The following is a 26,413-nucleotide window of genomic DNA, read 5'->3' as shown; positions in this document are numbered from 1 at the left end:
GGAGAAAGACTCAGAGGCAAGGCTTCCCAAGAGTGGCCAGAAGGTCACATCAAGCCAGGCCCATTGAGGTCTACAATGTGAGGTCCCTGTGTGTTTTGACTCTCAATTATGGCTGCCAGGTCTTTAAGAATAAAATCATGTGATATCCTGGCTGAGATTCCCAGTGCTCTGTGGAATGCCACCCTGGGCCTAGATCTCAGTTTCCAAGGACAACTCTCATGTGTGGCCTCCTAAAATCCCAACACAATTCATGGCAATACTCCTCTGAGTTCAGTTCCCGAACTCCGTCTCTAAGGGGACTCACGCCAGACTTCAAGACCAGGTGGACCAAGTCATCCCTTCCAACCGCCACAGAAATGACCACAATTCAAACCAAAACACTGCCACATGGCCCTCATCTTCTTCCATATAGACACTCATCATAACCTCTGGCTGGAGGTTTCCACGAGGGGGGCAGCCCAAGACACTGTCTTGAATAAGCTTCCTTGCCCCTCATTTGCCTAATGTCAGGGTGGCCTGGACACCCTTCCCGTGAACCAGGAGTGATCAAATACGCCTGCCATTAATACTGCTCTGCTTCTCCAATTTAAGGACTACTGACTTTCGGGTATAGATTCTTTGTGTGAAATGGAGACATGAGAAAAACCAAAAACCTATGGGCTAGCCTCTGCAGGGCTTTGAAGAACTCATTTGACCCAAAGGATCCCTATTCTCACTTGATGGAGGTCAGGAACTTTCCAGAGGAAAGCGAGAGACTTCATCCACAGTGATTGCTCTTTTTGCCATTTTGGCTTTGGATGCACACATGGGATCTTTCCTAAATCCATCAGGTGCTGAGAATCTTAGCCACAGCCTCACACAGGGCCAAGAGGCTGACTCACACACATCCCTTTGCACAGGAATTCAGCCAAAAGCCATAGGTGATGCACATTCATTTCGATTTGAAGACTGTTTACTTCAGGCTTCATGAAGGGGTAGCCTGAGGCAAAGACCTTCCTTACATTCAGGGCAACAGAACAAGAGGTAAGCAAAAGTCCCAAAGCAGGGTTTCTCCACTGACACTTTACTGGTCACATTGATATCTGAGTTTTCTGAGATGCTTGCCATTCCCTTCAGTTATCCAGTACATGGCCATGTCACAGAGTCGGGAGGTGGTACATATATTGGACACAAAACCATGAGCCTATTCCTGAGATTGGCCAGAATTGAGGAAGAAAAACAGGAACTTAGCAAGATAGTAGGTGTTGCCCATAGATAAGGCAAGCACCAGTCCATTCATAAATAGGAAAGGATGAATGCTGGAAAGTTTTCTACTAGACAGGACACATCCATTGATTCATTCTCTTTTCCAATGTCTACAACCAGGGATACAGTGGGATACACAGACATAGAAACACTCGCCTTGTCAAAGGACTTACTGGAAACAGTCCACTCCAAACCAAACAAACTGCCTTTCCTACCTATTCTCAGAACATGAGACAAAACCATAAACTCACAACCACACCCAGTAAGGCACCTCCTTCCTCCAAGTAGGTCTGTGACTATCTGGAGTGTCTTCTGACTGGTGGGCCATACAATGATCCCCCAAAATGGCCCGTCCTCTCTCAGATCTGGCCTCCTTGGCCTACTCAATGAAGTTGTCAGGAGCCACCCGTGAGGCACTCACTACCTGCTTTCTCAAAAAAGTCCCCTCTTCAGAGCTTTCCTGGCATTTGGTCATCCTCACATTAGTAGGTACCAAGAAAGACTGACTCTGTCCTTGGTAAATGCAAACAAGTGAGCCCACTGGGACTGAGACTGAAAGTGGCTCTGGGTGCCTGGCTTCCTGGTTGCCAAGTTCAGAGAGTTCCATCACAAAAGAAGGGAGGTGAGGTCACTTCCTTCAGGAACTGAATGAGGTCACTTCCTTGGCAACCAAATTGTCCTAACAGTTGCTTCCAAGGGTCCTATGAGATGGAGGCTGCCCCTGCTTCCTGTGACACTTTCACAAGTTAGAATGGTATATCCTCCATAGGCGCCCAAGAACAGCTTTCAACACAGGCCTGGTTTGGTCCATCTTGTCTACATTAAGAAGAGTGCGGCTCATTCCGACACAACCCTTCATCCTGACCAGGTTGTTTGCCATGGAAGATGACTTTTGCTCTCTCATGTCCTTCAGAGCTGCCTACATCTTCTCCAGGGAACATTTCTGCATGGACCTTTGAGTTCTCAGCAGGTGGAAGATCCCCTACATTCCTCTATTGTAAGACCAACTCTGTCCCTGCTCATCTGTAAAGTTGGATTGAGGGAACAGTGTATGGTTAGGGGTAAGAACATGTTTGATTTGGGTTAGGAATCATTCTACTGGATGAAGAATGGTATTGGGAACCTGTGATATTTATAATAATATATAGGTGAAGTATATGTATGACAACAGAAATCTAAGTAAGCTTTGAAGCCCAGAAGAGCATTGGGCCCTTGACTGGGATACTTAGCTTTGAATTACATTCTGCACAGATGTCTCAGATAAATTGATATACAATGGTATAAGACCTTGTACCTTGGATGATTGAATGTGGAAGAGAACATCCAGAAAAAAGGGATAGTAAGTAGGATTAGGAAGATAGTCAGTAGGTTTAGCAAGAAGAGTGAGTATAACATTTGGACCAAAAGTTCTTTAGCAGTAGGGTGTCAGTTAGAGAGTAGAAGTAAATGTCAGCACATGTAAAGAGTCAGTCACAAGAATGAATATGGGAAATTATGTAGGAAAGCAGATATCAATAGAGACATTGGGAAATCAGTCAAAGTATAAAGTGAGTGATAGGATTCGATATTTTCAACAGGGTTGAGGTTGAATATGTAATCTTACGACGAAGCAACTGTGTAGTCACCAAGAGGATTGACATTTGAGAGCATTAGGCCCCTGGACAAGGATGTTTTTAGTAATCCATGCTCACTTTCCATTTAGACTTTGGTACAATCATAAGTGTGAACTTTGCATTATGTGTCCAGAATATTATGGTGATAAAATGTATATGTAGATCAGGTGACATGAGTATTTCTTCCACCATTTTTGGAGCAATATCTTGAAGATGTATTGATTAGTATTTGGGGGCACCAACAGGTGTACCCTCTGTGTATGAATATAGAGATAATGCATGAATAGACCATATTGTGAATAAATAATATATCTGGTTCCAATTTACATAATGGATTGAACTGATACCTGAAAATATATAGGAAATCTAATATTGATACACAATCATTCATTCCAACCAGTTATATATCTAATGGTAATATTAGGGTTATGGTTTACCATGAAGGCTGTGTGAGCTTTGCTTGAAAAGTGATTATGGAAATCGAAAATAATGTTTTTGGAAAGAAGTCTCATGAAAAGTACACTCCAGAATCATACAGGAGTACATGTGTTCTGAAGCAGGAAGTGATTGAAAGTGAACCAAATGCCTGGAAATTTGTGAACTTGTGGATGAAATATATATCCTATGATGTGCATCAACTGAAGAAATAGTGATGTACCAGTGTCGAAAAAAAAGAAACGTCAAAATACATATCATGTATCATTGGAATCTACTTGCATTGATGCTAAACTCGGTCAGTTACTGTAGAAATATTAGGATTTCTAAGCACCATTCACTACGAAACAAATGTGTATTTCAGGTGGATGAATATTTCTGAGAATAATCTTTTGAAAAGATGATTATAAATCCACATACATGAACACGAATGAATTTAGGGAGTGTATAATAAGACACATATATTTCATACTTTGAAAAATCTGGAGAGAGTGTGTGTGTGTGTGTGTGTGTTTATATATATATATATACACACACACACACACACACACACACACACACACATTCAAACAAAACAAACACAGAGAGACTTTAAAAAGAAGAAATATATATGCCAATCAAAATTCATCATGAAATATATATCATCCACAGATCCAAAATATTTAATTTACTGAACATGGATTTATGTATCATGTTGTTCAAGTAGAAAGCTCACCCATAGGTTGAATTTTCTGTTCCAACAGCATTTAGGAGGAGTGATCTCTTCTCACAATTTGTATCTGCCATGTCAGCCACCTCACAAGAATGTACGTGGGATACCAGGTAGGATTCTATATGTGCATGTATAAATACATGTGCTGAATAGGCTACAGAGAAAGGGAGACAGGAATTCATATATTTGTTAACTTTACAAACACATGGAGAACTTCTTCTTTTAAATTGGACTAGATTTATAACACCTAGCCTTTATGATGCAAAAGGAAAGTCCAATTATACACCATACCTCCTCTGAACTGCATGTATTGCTATTCTGTTTGGGTTATTTTGCTCCATCATATCAGGATTGGTAATCAGAGTCTAGGAGGGTATGGGTTAGTATCAGGGATTCAGTGTTTTGAATGGAAAATAGGAAAATGAATTCAATGTGTATGCAATTATGTGCTACACAAAAATCTTCCCACTCTCATCAAGAACAATGCCTTGACATTTCCTTTGTCCCAAGTAAGACACAATTCGAAGAGAAGAGTTAGAAAATCTGTGAATACATATATACAATGGAAAATGCTCAGGAGTTCACAACCTTGGAGGTGGTAGAGGAGTTTCCATAAGTAAGGGACAGGGTAAACACTCCACAAACATGGAGCTCTGCTGGCCTAAAGACTTCTTGGGAAACTGCCTCTGAGGTTGGACCCTTGAAATATATGTTGTTGTCAGGAGCTTTATCTTCCTTTGTAGTGAGACCATCAAAGCATGGTCTGCATCTATGTGACCTGGAGGACATGGTTTCTGATTTTCCAATGAACATGAGGCAGCAGTGCTGAATTCTCTCTTTGTAGGTAAACTGTGTCCACTGGGGTCTAAATGTTTCCCCGTGTGGAATGTCAGGCCATTTGGTCATCCTCCACTTTTCCTGGTGTTTCTTGCTGCTTCACTGGGAGTTTCCTATTTGCTTCATGAAATACAAGGAGTTCAACTGGGACACAGTGCTGGAGGGAGTTCTGTCAGGTGTGCTGACTCAGGGTCCTAGGAGAATGCACCAACCAGGCTTCTATCCCACAGAGCTTGCCCCCTTGAACATAGCAACCTGATTCTGAACATTGCCCGTAAACCTCTCCATATAACAAAATGCCTTTACATATAAGGGTCAGCTGGCTGCACCGTGTCAGTCACAAGCCATGTGGAAGCCAATGGCAGATCCACATGGCCCCACCACAGATGTTTTATCACACACCTGCACACCACTGCTCTAGGCCCACTAATCAGCAGGCTCCAACTTACTGTCATCTCTGTTCTACACCATTTTCATGAAACCCAGTCAGTCAAGGCACTGTCTGGTACACTCATGATCAGCAACAGGACATCCAAAGGTTCTCCAGTGCCACCTGGTCATGGGAATTTCAAAAATTTCATGGTATTTATCAAGCCATTTTTCAAGGATGAACTTGGAGGCACTGTGGGTTTCTATACATTCAGGAACCACTAAATGGTGAGGAAGCTCATTTCAATGAAAGCTCTGGAGAAAGACTCAGAGGCAAGGCTTCCCAAGAGTGGCCAGAAGGTCACATCAAGCCAGGCCCATTGAGGTCTACAATTTGAGGTCCATGTGTGTTTTGACTCTCAATTATGGCTGCCAGGTCTTTAAGAATAAAATCATGTGATATCCTGGCTGAGATTCCCAGTGCTCTGTGGAATGCCACCCTGGGCCTAGATCTCAGTTTCCAAGGACAACTCTCATGTGTGGCCTCCTAAAATCCCAACACAATTCATGGCAATACTCCTCTGAGTTCAGTTCCCGAACTCCGTCTCTAAGGGGACTCACGCCAGACTTCAAGACCAGGTGGACCAAGTCATCCCTTCCAACCGCCACAGAAATGACCACAATTCAAACCAAAACACTGCCACATGGCCCTCATCTTCTTCCATATAGACACTCATCATAACCTCTGGCTGGAGGTTTCCACGAGGGGGGCAGCCCAAGACACTGTCTTGAATAAGCTTCCTTGCCCCTCATTTGCCTAATGTCAGGGTGGCCTGGACACCCATCCCGTGAACCAGGAGTGATCAAATACGCCTGCCATTAATACTGCTCTGCTTCTCCAATTTAAGGACTACTGACTTTCGGGTATAGATTCTTTGTGTGAAATGGAGACATGAGAAAAACCAAAAACCTATGGGCTAGCCTCTGCAGGGCTTTGAAGAACTCATTTGACCCAAAGGATCCCTATTCTCACTTGATGGAGGTCAGGAACTTTCCAGAGGAAAGCGAGAGACTTCATCCACAGTGATTGCTCTTTTTGCCATTTTGGCTTTGGATGCACACATGGGATCTTTCCTAAATCCATCAGGTGCTGAGAATCTTAGCCACAGCCTCACACAGGGCCAAGAGGCTGACTCACACACATCCGTTTGCACAGGAATTCAGCAAAAAGCCATAGGTGATGCACATTCATTTCGATTTGAAGACTGTTTACTTCAGGCTTCATGAAGGGGTAGCCTGAGGCAAAGACCTTCCTTACATTCAGGGCAACAGAACAATAGGTAAGCAAAAGTCCCAAAGCAGGGTTTCTCCACTGACACTTTACTGGTCACATTGATATCTGAGTTTTCTGAGATGCTTGCCATTCCCTTCAGTTATCCAGTACATGGCCATGTCACAGAGTCGGGAGGTGGTACATATATTGGACACAAAACCATGAGCCTATTCCTGAGATTGGCCAGAATTGAGGAAGAAAAACAGGAACTTAGCAAGATAGTAGGTGTTGCCCATAGATAAGGCAAGCACCAGTCCATTCATAAATAGGAAAGGATGAATGCTGGAAAGTTTTCTACTAGACAGGACACATCCATTGATTCATTCTCTTTTCCAATGTCTACAACCAGGGATACAGTGGGATACACAGACATAGAAACACTCGCCTTGTCAAAGGACTTACTGGAAACAGTCCACTCCAAACCAAACAAACTGCCTTTCCTACCTATTCTCAGAACATGAGACAAAACCATAAACTCACAACCACACCCAGTAAGGCACCTCCTTCCTCCAAGTAGGTCTGTGACTATCTGGAGTGTCTTCTGACTGGTGGGCCATACAATGATCCCCCAAAATGGCCCGTCCTCTCTCAGATCTGGCCTCCTTGGCCTACTCAATGAAGTTGTCAGGAGCCACCCGTGAGGCACTCACTACCTGCTTTCTCAAAAAAGTCCCCTCTTCAGAGCTTTCCTGGCATTTGGTCATCCTCACATTAGTAGGTACCAAGAAAGACTGACTCTGTCCTTGGTAAATGCAAACAAGTGAGCCCACTGGGACTGAGACTGAAAGTGGCTCTGGGTGCCTGGCTTCCTGGTTGCCAAGTTCAGAGAGTTCCATCACAAAAGAAGGGAGGTGAGGTCACTTCCTTCAGGAACTGAATGAGGTCACTTCCTTGGCAACCAAATTGTCCTAACAGTTGCTTCCAAGGGTCCTATGAGATGGAGGCTGCCCCTGCTTCCTGTGACACTTTCACAAGTTAGAATGGTATATCCTCCATAGGCGCCCAAGAACAGCTTTCAACACAGGCCTGGTTTGGTCCATCTTGTCTACATTAAGAAGAGTGCGGCTCATTCCGACACAACCCTTCATCCTGACCAGGTTGTTTGCCATGGAAGATGACTTTTGCTCTCTCATGTCCTTCAGAGCTGCCTACATCTTCTCCAGGGAACATTTCTGCATGGACCTTTGAGTTCTCAGCAGGTGGAAGATCCCCTACATTCCTCTATTGTAAGACCAACTCTGTCCCTGCTCATCTGTAAAGTTGGATTGAGGGAACAGTGTATGGTTAGGGGTAAGAACATGTTTGATTTGGGTTAGGAATCATTCTACTGGATGAAGAATGGTATTGGGAACCTGTGATATTTATAATAATATATAGGTGAAGTATATGTATGACAACAGAAATCTAAGTAAGCTTTGAAGCCCAGAAGAGCATTGGGCCCTTGACTGGGATACTTAGCTTTGAATTACATTCTGCACAGATGTCTCAGATAAATTGATATACAATGGTATAAGACCTTGTACCTTGGATGATTGAATGTGGAAGAGAACATCCAGAAAAAAGGGATAGTAAGTAGGATTAGGAAGATAGTCAGTAGGTTTAGCAAGAAGAGTGAGTATAACATTTGGACCAAAAGTTCTTTAGCAGTAGGGTGTCAGTTAGAGAGTAGAAGTAAATGTCAGCACATGTAAAGAGTCAGTCACAAGAATGAATATGGGAAATTATGTAGGAAAGCAGATATCAATAGAGACATTGGGAAATCAGTCAAAGTATAAAGTGAGTGATAGGATTCGATATTTTCAACAGGGTTGAGGTTGAATATGTAATCTTACGACGAAGCAACTGTGTAGTCACCAAGAGGATTGACATTTGAGAGCATTAGGCCCCTGGACAAGGATGTTTTTAGTAATCCATGCTCACTTTCCATTTAGACTTTGGTACAATCATAAGTGTGAACTTTGCATTATGTGTCCAGAATATTATGGTGATAAAATGTATATGTAGATCAGGTGACATGAGTATTTCTTCCACCATTTTTGGAGCAATATCTTGAAGATGTATTGATTAGTATTTGGGGGCACCAACAGGTGTACCCTCTGTGTATGAATATAGAGATAATGCATGAATAGACCATATTGTGAATAAATAATATATCTGGTTCCAATTTACATAATGGATTGAACTGATACCTGAAAATATATAGGAAATCTAATATTGATACACAATCATTCATTCCAACCAGTTATATATCTAATGGTAATATTAGGGTTATGGTTTACCATGAAGGCTGTGTGAGCTTTGCTTGAAAAGTGATTATGGAAATCGAAAATAATGTGTTTGGAAAGAAGTCTCATGAAAAGTACACTCCAGAATCATACAGGAGTACATGTGTTCTGAAGCAGGAAGTGATTGAAAGTGAACCAAATGCCTGGAAATTTGTGAACTTGTGGATGAAATATATATCCTATGATGTGCATCAACTGAAGAAATAGTGATGTACCAGTGTCGAAAAAAAAGAAACGTCAAAATACATATCATGTATCATTGGAATCTACTTGCATTGATGCTAAACTCGGTCAGTTACTGTAGAAATATTAGGATTTCTAAGCACCATTCACTACGAAACAAATGTGTATTTCAGGTGGATGAATATTTCTGAGAATAATCTTTTGAAAAGATGATTATAAATCCACATACATGAACACGAATGAATTTAGGGAGTGTATAATAAGACACATATATTTCATACTTTGAAAAATCTGGAGAGAGTGTGTGTGTGTGTGTGTGTGTTTATATATATATATATACACACACACACACACACACACACACACACATTCAAACAAAACAAACACAGAGAGACTTTAAAAAGAAGAAATATATATGCCAATCAAAATTCATCATGAAATATATATCATCCACAGATCCAAAATATTTAATTTACTGAACATGGATTTATGTATCATGTTGTTCAAGTAGAAAGCTCACCCATAGGTTGAATTTTCTGTTCCAACAGCATTTAGGAGGAGTGATCTCTTCTCACAATTTGTATCTGCCATGTCAGCCACCTCACAAGAATGTACGTGGGATACCAGGTAGGATTCTATATGTGCATGTATAAATACATGTGCTGAATAGGCTACAGAGAAAGGGAGACAGGAATTCATATATTTGTTAACTTTACAAACACATGGAGAACTTCTTCTTTTAAATTGGACTAGATTTATAACACCTAGCCTTTATGATGCAAAAGGAAAGTCCAATTATACACCATACCTCCTCTGAACTGCATGTATTGCTATTCTGTTTGGGTTATTTTGCTCCATCATATCAGGATTGGTAATCAGAGTCTAGGAGGGTATGGGTTAGTATCAGGGATTCAGTGTTTTGAATGGAAAATAGGAAAATGAATTCAATGTGTATGCAATTATGTGCTACACAAAAATCTTCCCACTCTCATCAAGAACAATGCCTTGACATTTCCTTTGTCCCAAGTAAGACACAATTCGAAGAGAAGAGTTAGAAAATCTGTGAATACATATATACAATGGAAAATGCTCAGGAGTTCACAACCTTGGAGGTGGTAGAGGAGTTTCCATAAGTAAGGGACAGGGTAAACACTCCACAAACATGGAGCTCTGCTGGCCTAAAGACTTCTTGGGAAACTGCCTCTGAGGTTGGACCCTTGAAATATATGTTGTTGTCAGGAGCTTTATCTTCCTTTGTAGTGAGACCATCAAAGCATGGTCTGCATCTATGTGACCTGGAGGACATGGTTTCTGATTTTCCAATGAACATGAGGCAGCAGTGCTGAATTCTCTCTTTGTAGGTAAACTGTGTCCACTGGGGTCTAAATGTTTCCCCGTGTGGAATGTCAGGCCATTTGGTCATCCTCCACTTTTCCTGGTGTTTCTTGCTGCTTCACTGGGAGTTTCCTATTTGCTTCATGAAATACAAGGAGTTCAACTGGGACACAGTGCTGGAGGGAGTTCTGTCAGGTGTGCTGACTCAGGGTCCTAGGAGAATGCACCAACCAGGCTTCTATCCCACAGAGCTTGCCCCCTTGAACATAGCAACCTGATTCTGAACATTGCCCGTAAACCTCTCCATATAACAAAATGCCTTTACATATAAGGGTCAGCTGGCTGCACCGTGTCAGTCACAAGCCATGTGGAAGCCAATGGCAGATCCACATGGCCCCACCACAGATGTTTTATCACACACCTGCACACCACTGCTCTAGGCCAACTAATCAGCAGGCTCCAACTTACTGGCATCTCTGTTCTACACCATTTTCATGAAACCCAGTCAGTCAAGGCACTGTCTGGTACACTCATGATCAGCAACAGGACATCCAAAGGTTCTCCAGTGCCACCTGGTCATGGGAATTTCAAAAATTTCATGGTATTTATCAAGCCATTTTTCAAGGATGAACTTGGAGGCACTGTGGGTTTCTATACATTCAGGAACCACTAAATGGTGAGGAAGCTCATTTCAATGAAAGCTCTGGAGAAAGACTCAGAGGCAAGGCTTCCCAAGAGTGGCCAGAAGGTCACATCAAGCCAGGCCCATTGAGGTCTACAATTTGAGGTCCATGTGTGTTTTGACTCTCAATTATGGCTGCCAGGTCTTTAAGAATAAAATCATGTGATATCCTGGCTGAGATTCCCAGTGCTCTGTGGAATGCCACCCTGGGCCTAGATCTCAGTTTCCAAGGACAACTCTCATGTGTGGCCTCCTAAAATCCCAACACAATTCATGGCAATACTCCTCTGAGTTCAGTTCCCGAACTCCGTCTCTAAGGGGACTCACGCCAGACTTCAAGACCAGGTGGACCAAGTCATCCCTTCCAACCGCCACAGAAATGACCACAATTCAAACCAAAACACTGCCACATGGCCCTCATCTTCTTCCATATAGACACTCATCATAACCTCTGGCTGGAGGTTTCCACGAGGGGGGCAGCCCAAGACACTGTCTTGAATAAGCTTCCTTGCCCCTCATTTGCCTAATGTCAGGGTGGCCTGGACACCCTTCCCGTGAACCAGGAGTGATCAAATAGGCCTGCCATTAATTCTGCTCTGCTTCTCCAATTTAAGGACTACTGACTTTCGGGTATAGATTCTTTGTGTGAAATGGAGACATGAGAAAAACCAAAAACCTATGGGCTAGCCTCTGCAGGGCTTTGAAGAACTCATTTGACCCAAAGGATCCCTATTCTCACTTGATGGAGGTCAGGAACTTTCCAGAGGAAAGCGAGAGACTTCATCCACAGTGATTGCTCTTTTTGCCATTTTGGCTTTGGATGCACACATGGGATCTTTCCTAAATCCATCAGGTGCTGAGAATCTTAGCCACAGCCTCACACAGGGCCAAGAGGCTGACTCACACACATCCCTTTGCACAGGAATTCAGCAAAAAGCCATAGGTGATGCACATTCATTTCGATTTGAAGACTGTTTACTTCAGGCTTCATGAAGGGGTAGCCTGAGGCAAAGACCTTCCTTACATTCAGGGCAACAGAACAATAGGTAAGCAAAAGTCCCAAAGCAGGGTTTCTCCACTGACACTTTACTGGTCACATTGATATCTGAGTTTTCTGAGATGCTTGCCATTCCCTTCAGTTATCCAGTACATGGCCATGTCACAGAGTCGGGAGGTGGTACATATATTGGACACAAAACCATGAGCCTATTCCTGAGATTGGCCAGAATTGAGGAAGAAAAACAGGAACTTAGCAAGATAGTAGGTGTTGCCCATAGATAAGGCAAGCACCAGTCCATTCATAAATAGGAAAGGATGAATGCTGGAAAGTTTTCTACTAGACAGGACACATCCATTGATTCATTCTCTTTTCCAATGTCTACAACCAGGGATACAGTGGGATACACAGACATAGAAACACTCGCCTTGTCAAAGGACTTACTGGAAACAGTCCACTCCAAACCAAACAAACTGCCTTTCCTACCTATTCTCAGAACATGAGACAAAACCATAAACTCACAACCACACCCAGTAAGGCACCTCCTTCCTCCAAGTAGGTCTGTGACTATCTGGAGTGTCTTCTGACTGGTGGGCCATACAATGATCCCCCAAAATGACCCATCCTCTCTCAGATCTGGCCTCCTTGGCCTACTCAATGAAGTTGTCAGGAGCCACCCGTGAGGCACTCACTACCTGCTTTCTCAAAAAAGTCCCCTCTTCAGAGCTTTCCTGGCATTTGGTCATCCTCACATTAGTAGGTACCAAGAAAGACTGACTCTGTCCTTGGTAAATGCAAACAAGTGAGCCCACTGGGACTGAGACTGAAAGTGGCTCTGGGTGCCTGGCTTCCTGGTTGCCAAGTTCAGAGAGTTCCATCACAAAAGAAGGGAGGTGAGGTCACTTCCTTCAGGAACTGAATGAGGTCACTTCCTTGGCAACCAAATTGTCCTAACAGTTGCTTCCAAGGGTCCTATGAGATGGAGGCTGCCCCTGCTTCCTGTGACACTTTCACAAGTTAGAATGGTATATCCTCCATAGGCACCCAAGAACAGCTTTCAACACAGGCCTGGTTTGGTCCATCTTGTCTACATTAAGAAGAGTGCGGCTCATTCCGACACAACCCTTCATCCTGACCAGGTTGTTTGCCATGGAAGATGACTTTTGCTCTCTCATGTCCTTCAGAGCTGCCTACATCTTCTCCAGGGAACATTTCTGCATGGACCTTTGAGTTCTCAGCAGGTGGAAGATCCCCTACATTCCTCTATTGTAAGACCAACTCTGTCCCTGCTCATCTGTAAAGTTGGATTGAGGGAACAGTGTATGGTTAGGGGTAAGAACATGTTTGATTTGGGTTAGGAATCATTCTACTGGATGAAGAATGGTATTGGGAACCTGTGATATTTATAATAATATATAGGTGAAGTATATGTATGACAACAGAAATCTAAGTAAGCTTTGAAGCCCAGAAGAGCATTGGGCCCTTGACTGGGATACTTAGCTTTGAATTACATTCTGCACAGATGTCTCAGATAAATTGATATACAATGGTATAAGACCTTGTACCTTGGATGATTGAATGTGGAAGAGAACATCCAGAAAAAAGGGATAGTAAGTAGGATTAGGAAGATAGTCAGTAGGTTTAGCAAGAAGAGTGAGTATAACATTTGGACCAAAAGTTCTTTAGCAGTAGGGTGTCAGTTAGAGAGTAGATGTAAATGTCAGCACATGTAAAGAGTCAGTCACAAGAATGAATATGGGAAATTATGTAGGAAAGCAGATATCAATAGAGACATTGGGAAATCAGTCAAAGTATAAAGTGAGTGATAGGATTCGATATTTTCAACAGGGTTGAGGTTGAATATGTAATCTTACGACGAAGCAACTGTGTAGTCACCAAGAGGATTGACATTTGAGAGCATTAGGCCCCTGGACAAGGATGTTTTTAGTAATCCATGCTCACTTTCCATTTAGACTTTGGTACAATCATAAGTGTGAACTTTGCATTATGTGTCCAGAATATTATGGTGATAAAATGTATATGTAGATCAGGTGACATGAGTATTTCTTCCACCATTTTTGGAGCAATATCTTGAAGATGTATTGATTAGTATTTGGGGGCACCAACAGGTGTACCCTCTGTGTATGAATATAGAGATAATGCATGAATAGACCATATTGTGAATAAATAATATATCTGGTTCCAATTTACATAATGGATTGAACTGATACCTGAAAATATATAGGAAATCTAATATTGATACACAATCATTCATTCCAACCAGTTATATATCTAATGGTAATATTAGGGTTATGGTTTACCATGAAGGCTGTGTGAGCTTTGCTTGAAAAGTGATTATGGAAATCGAAAATAATGTGTTTGGAAAGAAGTCTCATGAAAAGTACACTCCAGAATCATACAGGAGTACATGTGTTCTGAAGCAGGAAGTGATTGAAAGTGAACCAAATGCCTGGAAATTTGTGAACTTGTGGATGAAATATATATCCTATGATGTGCATCAACTGAAGAAATAGTGATGTACCAGTGTCGAAAAAAAAGAAACGTCAAAATACATATCATGTATCATTGGAATCTACTTGCATTGATGCTAAACTCGGTCAGTTACTGTAGAAATATTAGGATTTCTAAGCACCATTCACTACGAAACAAATGTGTATTTCAGGTGGATGAATATTTCTGAGAATAATCTTTTGAAAAGATGATTATAAATCCACATACATGAACACGAATGAATTTAGGGAGTGTATAATAAGACACATATATTTCATACTTTGAAAAATCTGGAGAGAGTGTGTGTGTGTGTGTGTGTGTTTATATATATATATACACACACACACACACACACACACACACACACACACATTCAAACAAAACAAACACAGAGAGACTTTAAAAAGAAGAAATATATATGCCAATCAAAATTCATCATGAAATATATATCATCCACAGATCCAAAATATTTAATTTACTGAACATGGATTTATGTATCATGTTGTTCAAGTAGAAAGCTCACCCATAGGTTGAATTTTCTGTTCCAACAGCATTTAGGAGGAGTGATCTCTTCTCACAATTTGTATCTGCCATGTCAGCCACCTCACAAGAATGTACGTGGGATACCAGGTAGGATTCTATATGTGCATGTATAAATACATGTGCTGAATAGGCTACAGAGAAAGGGAGACAGGAATTCATATATTTGTTAACTTTACAAACACATGGAGAACTTCTTCTTTTAAATTGGACTAGATTTATAACACCTAGCCTTTATGATGCAAAAGGAAAGTCCAATTATACACCATACCTCCTCTGAACTGCATGTATTGCTATTCTGTTTGGGTTATTTTGCTCCATCATATCAGGATTGGTAATCAGAGTCTAGGAGGGTATGGGTTAGTATCAGGGATTCAGTGTTTTGAATGGAAAATAGGAAAATGAATTCAATGTGTATGCAATTATGTGCTACACAAAAATCTTCCCACTCTCATCAAGAACAATGCCTTGACATTTCCTTTGTCCCAAGTAAGACACAATTCGAAGAGAAGAGTTAGAAAATCTGTGAATACATATATACAATGGAAAATGCTCAGGAGTTCACAACCTTGGAGGTGGTAGAGGAGTTTCCATAAGTAAGGGACAGGGTAAACACTCCACAAACATGGAGCTCTGCTGGCCTAAAGACTTCTTGGGAAACTGCCTCTGAGGTTGGACCCTTGAAATATATGTTGTTGTCAGGAGCTTTATCTTCCTTTGTAGTGAGACCATCAAAGCATGGTCTGCATCTATGTGACCTGGAGGACATGGTTTCTGATTTTCCAATGAACATGAGGCAGCAGTGCTGAATTCTCTCTTTGTAGGTAAACTGTGTCCACTGGGGTCTAAATGTTTCCCCGTGTGGAATGTCAGGCCATTTGGTCATCCTCCACTTTTCCTGGTGTTTCTTGCTGCTTCACTGGGAGTTTCCTATTTGCTTCATGAAATACAAGGAGTTCAACTGGGACACAGTGCTGGAGGGAGTTCTGTCAGGTGTGCTGACTCAGGGTCCTAGGAGAATGCACCAACCAGGCTTCTATCCCACAGAGCTTGCCCCCTTGAACATAGCAACCTGATTCTGAACATTGCCCGTAAACCTCTCCATATAACAAAATGCCTTTACATATAAGGGTCTGCTGGCTGCACCGTGTCAGTCACAAGCCATGTGGAAGCCAATGGCAGATCCACATGGCCCCACCACAGATGTTTTATCACACACCTGCACACCACTGCTCTAGGCCCACTAATCAGCAGGCTCCAACTTACTGGCATCTCTGTTCTACACCATTTTCATGAAACCCAGTCAGTCAAGGCACTGTCTGGTACACTCATGATCAGCAACAGGACATCCAAAGGTTCTCCAGTGCCACCTGGTCATGGGAATTTCAAAAATTTCATGGTATTTATCAAGCCATTTTTCAAGGATGAACTTGGAGGCACTGTGGGTTTCTATACATTCAGGAACCACTAAATGGTGAGGAAGCTCATTTCAATGAAAGCTCTGGAGAAAGACTCAGAGGCAAGGCTTCCCAAGAGTGGCCAGAAGGTCACATCAAGCCAGGCCCATTGAGGTCTACAATGTGAGGTCCCTGTGTGTTTTGACTCTCAATTATGGCTGCCAGGTCTTTAAGAATAAAATCATGTGATATCCTGGCTGAGATTCCCAGTGCTCTGTGGAATGCCACCCTGGGCCTAGATCTCAGTTTCCAAGGACAACTCTCATGTGTGGCCTCCTAAAATCCCAACACAATTCATGGCAATACTCCTCTGAGTTCAGTTCCCGAACTCCATCTCTAAGGGGACTCACGCCAGACTTCAAGACCAGGTGGACCAAGTCATCCCTTCCAACCGCCACAGAAATGACCACAATTCAAACCAAAACACTGCCACATGGCCCTCATCTTCTTCCATATAGACACTCATCATAACCTCTGGCTGGAGGTTTCCACGAGGGGGGCAGCCCAAGACACTGTCTTGAATAAGCTTCCTTGCCCCTCATTTGCCTAATGTCAGGGTGGCCTGGACACCCTTCCCGTGAACCAGGAGTGATCAAATACGCCTGCCATTAATACTGCTCTGCTTCTCCAATTTAAGGACTACTGACTTTTGGGTATAGATTCTTTGTGTGAAATGGAGACATGAGAAAAACCAAAAACCTATGGGCTAGCCTCTGCAGGGCTTTGAAGAACTCATTTGACCCAAAGGATCCCTATTCTCACTTGATGGAGGTCAGGAACTTTCCAGAGGAAAGCGAGAGACTTCATCCACAGTGACTGCTCTTTTTGCCATTTTGGCTTTGGATGCACACATGGGATCTTTCCTAAATCCATCAGGTGCTGAGAATCTTAGCCACAGCCTCACACAGGGCCAAGAGGCTGACTCACACACATCCCTTTGCACAGGAATTCAGCAAAAAGCCATAGGTGATGCACATTCATTTCGATTTGAAGACTGTTTACTTCAGGCTTCATGAAGGGGTAGCCTGAGGCAAAGACCTTCCTTACATTCAGGGCAACAGAACAATAGGTAAGCAAAAGTCCCAAAGCAGGGTTTCTCCACTGACACTTTACTGGTCACATTGATATCTGAGTTTTCTGAGATGCTTGCCATTCCCTTCAGTTATCCAGTACATGGACATGTCACAGAGTCGGGAGGTGGTACATATATTGGACACAAAACCATGAGCCTATTCCTGAGATTGGCCAGAATTGAGGAAGAAAACAGGAACTTAGCAAGATAGTAGGTGTTGCCCATAGATAAGGCAAGCACCAGTCCATTCATAAATAGGAAAGGATGAATGCTGGAAAGTTTTCTACTAGACAGGACACATCCATTGATTCATTCTCTTTTCCAATGTCTACAACCAGGGATACAGTGGGATACACAGACATAGAAACACTCGCCTTGTCAAAGGACTTACTGGAAACAGTCCACTCCAAACCAAACAAACTGCCTTTCCTACCTATTCTCAGAACATGAGACAAAACCATAAACTCACAACCACACCCAATAAGGCACCTCCTTCCTCCAAGTAGGTCTGTGACTATCTGGAGTGTCTTCTGACTGGTGGGCCATACAATGTTCCCCCAAAATGGCCCATCCTCTCTCAGATCTGGCCTCCTTGGCCTACTCAATGAAGTTGTCAGGAGCCACCCGTGAGGCACTCACTACCTGCTTTCTCAAAAAAGTCCCCTCTTCAGAGCTTTCCTGGCATTTGGTCATCCTCACATTAGTAGGTACCAAGAAAGACTGACTCTGTCCTTGGTAAATGCAAACAAGTGAGCCCACTGGGACTGAGACTGAAAGTGGCTCTGGGTGCCTGGCTTCCTGGTTGCCAAGTTCAGAGAGTTCCATCACAAAAGAAGGGAGGTGAGGTCACTTCCTTCAGGAACTGAATGAGGTCACTTCCTTGGCAACCAAATTGTCCTAACAGTTGCTTCCAAGGGTCCTATGAGATGGAGGCTGCCCCTGCTTCCTGTGACACTTTCACAAGTTAGAATGGTATATCCTCCATAGGCACCCAAGAACAGCTTTCAACACAGGCCTGGTTTGGTCCATCTTGTCTACATTAAGAAGAGTGCGGCTCATTCCGACACAACCCTTCATCCTGACCAGGTTGTTTGCCATGGAAGATGACTTTTGCTCTCTCATGTCCTTCAGAGCTGCCTACATCTTCTCCAGGGAACATTTCTGCATGGACCTTTGAGTTCTCAGCAGGTGGAAGATCCCCTACATTCCTCTATTGTAAGACCAACTCTGTCCCTGCTCATCTGTAAAGTTGGATTGAGGGAACAGTGTATGGTTAGGGGTAAGAACATGTTTGATTTGGGTTAGGAATCATTCTACTGGATGAAGAATGGTATTGGGAACCTGTGATATTTATAATAATATATAGGTGAAGTATATGTATGACAACAGAAATCTAAGTAAGCTTTGAAGCCCAGAAGAGCATTGGGCCCTTGACTGGGATACTTAGCTTTGAATTACATTCTGCACAGATGTCTCAGATAAATTGATATACAATGGTATAAGACCTTGTACCTTGGATGATTGAATGTGGAAGAGAACATCCAGAAAAAAGGGATAGTAAGTAGGATTAGGAAGATAGTCAGTAGGTTTAGCAAGAAGAGTGAGTATAACATTTGGACCAAAAGTTCTTTAGCAGTAGGGTGTCAGTTAGAGAGTAGATGTAAATGTCAGCACATGTAAAGAGTCAGTCACAAGAATGAATATGGGAAATTATGTAGGAAAGCAGATATCAATAGAGACATTGGGAAATCAGTCAAAGTATAAAGTGAGTGATAGGATTCGATATTTTCAACAGGGTTGAGGTTGAATATGTAATCTTACGACGAAGCAACTGTGTAGTCACCAAGAGGATTGACATTTGAGAGCATTAGGCCCCTGGACAAGGATGTTTTTAGTAATCCATGCTCACTTTCCATTTAGACTTTGGTACAATCATAAGTGTGAACTTTGCATTATGTGTCCAGAATATTATGGTGATAAAATGTATATGTAGATCAGGTGACATGAGTATTTCTTCCACCATTTTTGGAGCAATATCTTGAAGATGTATTGATTAGTATTTGGGGGCACCAACAGGTGTACCCTCTGTGTATGAATATAGAGATAATGCATGAATAGACCATATTGTGAATAAATAATATATCTGGTTCCAATTTACATAATGGATTGAACTGATACCTGAAAATATATAGGAAATCTAATATTGATACACAATCATTCATTCCAACCAGTTATATATCTAATGGTAATATTAGGGTTATGGTTTACCATGAAGGCTGTGTGAGCTTTGCTTGAAAAGTGATTATGGAAATCGAAAATAATGTGTTTGGAAAGAAGTCTCATGAAAAGTACACTCCAGAATCATACAGGAGTACATGTGTTCTGAAGCAGGAAGTGATTGAAAGTGAACCAAATGCCTGGAAATTTGTGAACTTGTGGATGAAATATATATCCTATGATGTGCATCAACTGAAGAAATAGTGATGTACCAGTGTCGAAAAAAAAGAAACGTCAAAATACATATCATGTATCATTGGAATCTACTTGCATTGATGCTAAACTCGGTCAGTTACTGTAGAAATATTAGGATTTCTAAGCACCATTCACTACGAAACAAATGTGTATTTCAGGTGGATGAATATTTCTGAGAATAATCTTTTGAAAAGATGATTATAAATCCACATACATGAACACGAATGAATTTAGGGAGTGTATAATAAGACACATATATTTCATACTTTGAAAAATCTGGAGAGAGTGTGTGTGTGTGTGTGTGTGTGTTTATATATATATACACACACACACACACACACACACACACACACACACATTCAAACAAAACAAACACAGAGAGACTTTAAAAAGAAGAAATATATATGCCAATCAAAATTCATCATGAAATATATATCATCCACAGATCCAAAATATTTAATTTACTGAACATGGATTTATGTATCATGTTGTTCAAGTAGAAAGCTCACCCATAGGTTGAATTTTCTGTTCCAACAGCATTTAGGAGGAGTGATCTCTTCTCACAATTTGTATCTGCCATGTCAGCCACCTCACAAGAATGTACGTGGGATACCAGGTAGGATTCTATATGTGCATGTATAAATACATGTGCTGAATAGGCTACAGAGAAAGGGAGACAGGAATTCATATATTTGTTAACTTTACAAGCACATGGAGAACTTCTTCTTTTAAATTGGACTAGATTTATAACACCTAGCCTTTATGATGCAAAAGGAAAGTCCAATTATACACCATACCTCCTCTGAACTGCATGTATTGCTATTCTGTTTGGGTTATTTTGCTCCATCATATCAGGATTGGTAATCAGAGTCTAGGAGGGTATGGGTTAGTATCAGGGATTCAGTGTTTTGAATGGAAAATAGGAAAATGAATTCAATGTGTATGCAATTATGTGCTACACAAAAATCTTCCCACTCTCATCAAGAACAATGCCTTGACATTTCCTTTGTCCCAAGTAAGACACAATTCGAAGAGAAGAGTTAGAAAATCTGTGAATACATATATACAATGGAAAATGCTCAGGAGTTCACAACCTTGGAGGTGGTAGAGGAGTTTCCATAAGTAAGGGACAGGGTAAACACTCCACAAACATGGAGCTCTGCTGGCCTAAAGACTTCTTGGGAAACTGCCTCTGAGGTTGGACCCTTGAAATATATGTTGTTGTCAGGAGCTTTATCTTCCTTTGTAGTGAGACCATCAAAGCATGGTCTGCATCTATGTGACCTGGAGGACATGGTTTCTGATTTTCCAATGAACATGAGGCAGCAGTGCTGAATTCTCTCTTTGTAGGTAAACTGTGTCCACTGGGGTCTAAATGTTTCCCCGTGTGGAATGTCAGGCCATTTGGTCATCCTCCACTTTTCCTGGTGTTTCTGGCTGCTTCACTGGGAGTTTCCTATTTGCTTCATGAAATACAAGGAGTTCAACTGGGACACAGTGCTGGAGGGAGTTCTGTCACGTGTGCTGACTCAGGGTCCTAGGAGAATGCACCAACCAGGCTTCTATCCCACAGAGCTTGCCCCCTTGAACATAGCAACCTGATTCTGAACATTGCCCGTAAACCTCTCCATATAACAAAATGCCTTTACATATAAGGGTCTGCTGGCTGCACCGTGTCAGTCACAAGCCATGTGGAAGCCAATGGCAGATCCACATGGCACCACCACAGATGTTTTATCACACACCTGCACACCACTGCTCTAGGCCCACTAATCAGCAGGCTCCAACTTACTGGCATCTCTGTTCTACACCATTTTCATGAAACCCAGTCAGTCAAGGCACTGTCTGGTACACTCATGATCAGCAACAGGACATCCAAAGGTTCTCCAGTGCCACCTGGTCATGGGAATTTCAAAAATTTCATGGTATTTATCAAGCCATTTTTCAAGGATGAACTTGGAGGCACTGTGGGTTTCTATACATTCAGGAACCACTAAATGGTGAGGAAGCTCATTTCAATGAAAGCTCTGGAGAAAGACTCAGAGGCAAGGCTTCCCAAGAGTGGCCAGAAGGTCACATCAAGCCAGGCCCATTGAGGTCTACAATGTGAGGTCCCTGTGTGTTTTGACTCTCAATTATGGCTGCCAGGTCTTTAAGAATAAAATCATGTGATATCCTGGCTGAGATTCCCAGTGCTCTGTGGAATGCCACCCTGGGCCTAGATCTCAGTTTCCAAGGACAACTCTCATGTGTGGCCTCCTAAAATCCCAACACAATTCATGGCAATACTCCTCTGAGTTCAGTTCCCGAACTCCGTCTCTAAGGGGACTCACGCCAGACTTCAAGACCAGGTGGACCAAGTCATCCCTTCCAACCGCCACAGAAATGACCACAATTCAAACCAAAACACTGCCACATGGCCCTCATCTTCTTCCATATAGACACTCATCATAACCTCTGGCTGGAGGTTTCCACGAGGGGGGCAGCCCAAGACACTGTCTTGAATAAGCTTCCTTGCCCCTCATTTGCCTAATGTCAGGGTGGCCTGGACACCCTTCCCGTGAACCAGGAGTGATCAAATACGCCTGCCATTAATACTGCTCTGCTTCTCCAATTTAAGGACTACTGACTTTTGGGTATAGATTCTTTGTGTGAAATGGAGACATGAGAAAAACCAAAAACCTATGGGCTAGCCTCTGCAGGGCTTTGAAGAACTCATTTGACCCAAAGGATCCCTATTCTCACTTGATGGAGGTCAGGAACTTTCCAGAGGAAAGCGAGAGACTTCATCCACAGTGACTGCTCTTTTTGCCATTTTGGCTTTGGATGCACACATGGGATCTTTCCTAAATCCATCAGGTGCTGAGAATCTTAGCCACAGCCTCACACAGGGCCAAGAGGCTGACTCACACACATCCCTTTGCACAGGAATTCAGCAAAAAGCCATAGGTGATGCACATTCATTTCGATTTGAAGACTGTTTACTTCAGGCTTCATGAAGGGGTAGCCTGAGGCAAAGACCTTCCTTACATTCAGGGCAACAGAACAATAGGTAAGCAAAAGTCCCAAAGCAGGGTTTCTCCACTGACACTTTACTGGTCACATTGATATCTGAGTTTTCTGAGATGCTTGCCATTCCCTTCAGTTATCCAGTACATGGCCATGTCACAGAGTCGGGAGGTGGTACATATATTGGACACAAAACCATGAGCCTATTCCTGAGATTGGCCAGAATTGAGGAAGAAAACAGGAACTTAGCAAGATAGTAGGTGTTGCCCATAGATAAGGCAAGCACCAGTCCATTCATAAATAGGAAAGGATGAATGCTGGAAAGTTTTCTACTAGACAGGACACATCCATTGATTCATTCTCTTTTCCAATGTCTACAACCAGGGATACAGTGGGATACACAGACATAGAAACACTCGCCTTGTCAAAGGACTTACTGGAAACAGTCCACTCCAAACCAAACAAACTGCCTTTCCTACCTATTCTCAGAACATGAGACAAAACCATAAACTCACAACCACACCCAATAAGGCACCTCCTTCCTCCAAGTAGGTCTGTGACTATCTGGAGTGTCTTCTGACTGGTGGGCCATACAATGTTCCCCCAAAATGGCCCATCCTCTCTCAGATCTGGCCTCCTTGGCCTACTCAATGAAGTTGTCAGGAGCCACCCGTGAGGCACTCACTACCTGCTTTCTCAAAAAAGTCCCCTCTTCAGAGCTTTCCTGGCATTTGGTCATCCTCACATTAGTAGGTACCAAGAAAGACTGACTCTGTCCTTGGTAAATGCAAACAAGTGAGCCCACTGGGACTGAGACTGAAAGTGGCTCTGGGTGCCTGGCTTCCTGGTTGCCAAGTTCAGAGAGTTCCATCACAAAAGAAGGGAGGTGAGGTCACTTCCTTCAGGAACTGAATGAGGTCACTTCCTTGGCAACCAAATTGTCCTAACAGTTGCTTCCAAGGGTCCTATGAGATGGAGGCTGCCCCTGCTTCCTGTGACACTTTCACAAGTTAGAATGGTATATCCTCCATAGGCACCCAAGAACAGCTTTCAACACAGGCCTGGTTTGGTCCATCTTGTCTACATTAAGAAGAGTGCGGCTCATTCCGACACAACCCTTCATCCTGACCAGGTTGTTTGCCATGGAAGATGACTTTTGCTCTCTCATGTCCTTCAGAGCTGCCTACATCTTCTCCAGGGAACATTTCTGCATGGACCTTTGAGTTCTCAGCAGGTGGAAGATCCCCTACATTCCTCTATTGTAAGACCAACTCTGTCCCTGCTCATCTGTAAAGTTGGATTGAGGGAACAGTGTATGGTTAGGGGTAAGAACATGTTTGATTTGGGTTAGGAATCATTCTACTGGATGAAGAATGGTATTGGGAACCTGTGATATTTATAATAATATATAGGTGAAGTATATGTATGACAACAGAAATCTAAGTAAGCTTTGAAGCCCAGAAGAGCATTGGGCCCTTGACTGGGATACTTAGCTTTGAATTACATTCTGCACAGATGTCTCAGATAAATTGATATACAATGGTATAAGACCTTGTACCTTGGATGATTGAATGTGGAAGAGAACATCCAGAAAAAAGGGATAGTAAGTAGGATTAGGAAGATAGTCAGTAGGTTTAGCAAGAAGAGTGAGTATAACATTTGGACCAAAAGTTCTTTAGCAGTAGGGTGTCAGTTAGAGAGTAGATGTAAATGTCAGCACATGTAAAGAGTCAGTCACAAGAATGAATATGGGAAATTATGTAGGAAAGCAGATATCAATAGAGACATTGGGAAATCAGTCAAAGTATAAAGTGAGTGATAGGATTAGATATTTTCAACAGGGTTGAGGTTGAATATGTAATCTTACGACGAAGCAACTGTGTAGTCACCAATAGGATTGACATTTGAGAGCATTAGGCCCCTGGACAAGGATGTTTTTAGTAATCCATGCTCACTTTCCATTTAGACTTTGGTACAATCATAAGTGTGAACTTTGCATTATGTGTCCAGAATATTATGGTGATAAAATGTATATGTAGATCAGGTGACATGAGTATTTCTTCCACCATTTTTGGAGCAATATCTTGAAGATGTATTGATTAGTATTTGGGGGCACCAATAGGTGTACCCTCTGTGTATGAATATAGAGATAATGCATGAATAGACCATATTGTGAATAAATAATATATCTGGTTCCAATTTACATAATGGATTGAACTGATACCTGAAAATATATAGGAAATCTAATATTGATACACAATCATTCATTCCAACCAGTTATATATCTAATGGTAATATTAGGGTTATGGTTTACCATGAAGGCTGTGTGAGCTTTGCTTGAAAAGTGATTATGGAAATCGAAAATAATGTGTTTGGAAAGAAGTCTCATGAAAAGTACACTCCAGAATCATACAGGAGTACATGTGTTCTGAAGCAGGAAGTGATTGAAAGTGAACCAAATGCCTGGAAATTTGTGAACTTGTGGATGAAATATATATCCTATGATGTGCATCAACTGAAGAAATAGTGATGTACCAGTGTCGAAAAAAAAGAAACGTCAAAATACATATCATGTATCATTGGAATCTACTTGCATTGATGCTAAACTCGGTCAGTTACTGTAGAAATATTAGGATTTCTAAGCACCATTCACTACGAAACAAATGTGTATTTCAGGTGGATGAATATTTCTGAGAATAATCTTTTGAAAAGATGATTATAAATCCACATACATGAACACGAATGAATTTAGGGAGTGTATAATAAGACACATATATTTCATACTTTGAAAAATCTGGAGAGAGTGTGTGTGTGTGTGTGTGTGTTTATATATATATATATACACACACACACACACACACACACACATTCAAACAAAACAAACACAGAGAGACTTTAAAAAGAAGAAATATATATGCCAATCAAAATTCATCATGAAATATATATCATCCACAGATCCAAAATATTTAATTTACTGAACATGGATTTATGTATCATGTTGTTCAAGTAGAAAGCTCACCCATAGGTTGAATTTTCTGTTCCAACAGCATTTAGGAGGAGTGATCTCTTCTCACAATTTGTATCTGCCATGTCAGCCACCTCACAAGAATGTACGTGGGATACCAGGTAGGATTCTATATGTGCATGTATAAATACATGTGCTGAATAGGCTACAGAGAAAGGGAGACAGGAATTCATATATTTGTTAACTTTACAAACACATGGAGAACTTCTTCTTTTAAATTGGACTAGATTTATAACACCTAGCCTTTATGATGCAAAAGGAAAGTCCAATTATACACCATACCTCCTCTGAACTGCATGTA

This window comes from Urocitellus parryii, chromosome 5, assembly GCF_045843805.1.
Source record: "Urocitellus parryii isolate mUroPar1 chromosome 5, mUroPar1.hap1, whole genome shotgun sequence".
Classification (NCBI taxonomy): domain Eukaryota; kingdom Metazoa; phylum Chordata; class Mammalia; order Rodentia; family Sciuridae; genus Urocitellus; species Urocitellus parryii.
The sequence above is the reverse complement of the archived record's forward strand: the minus strand, read 5'-3'. Positions refer to the sequence as shown.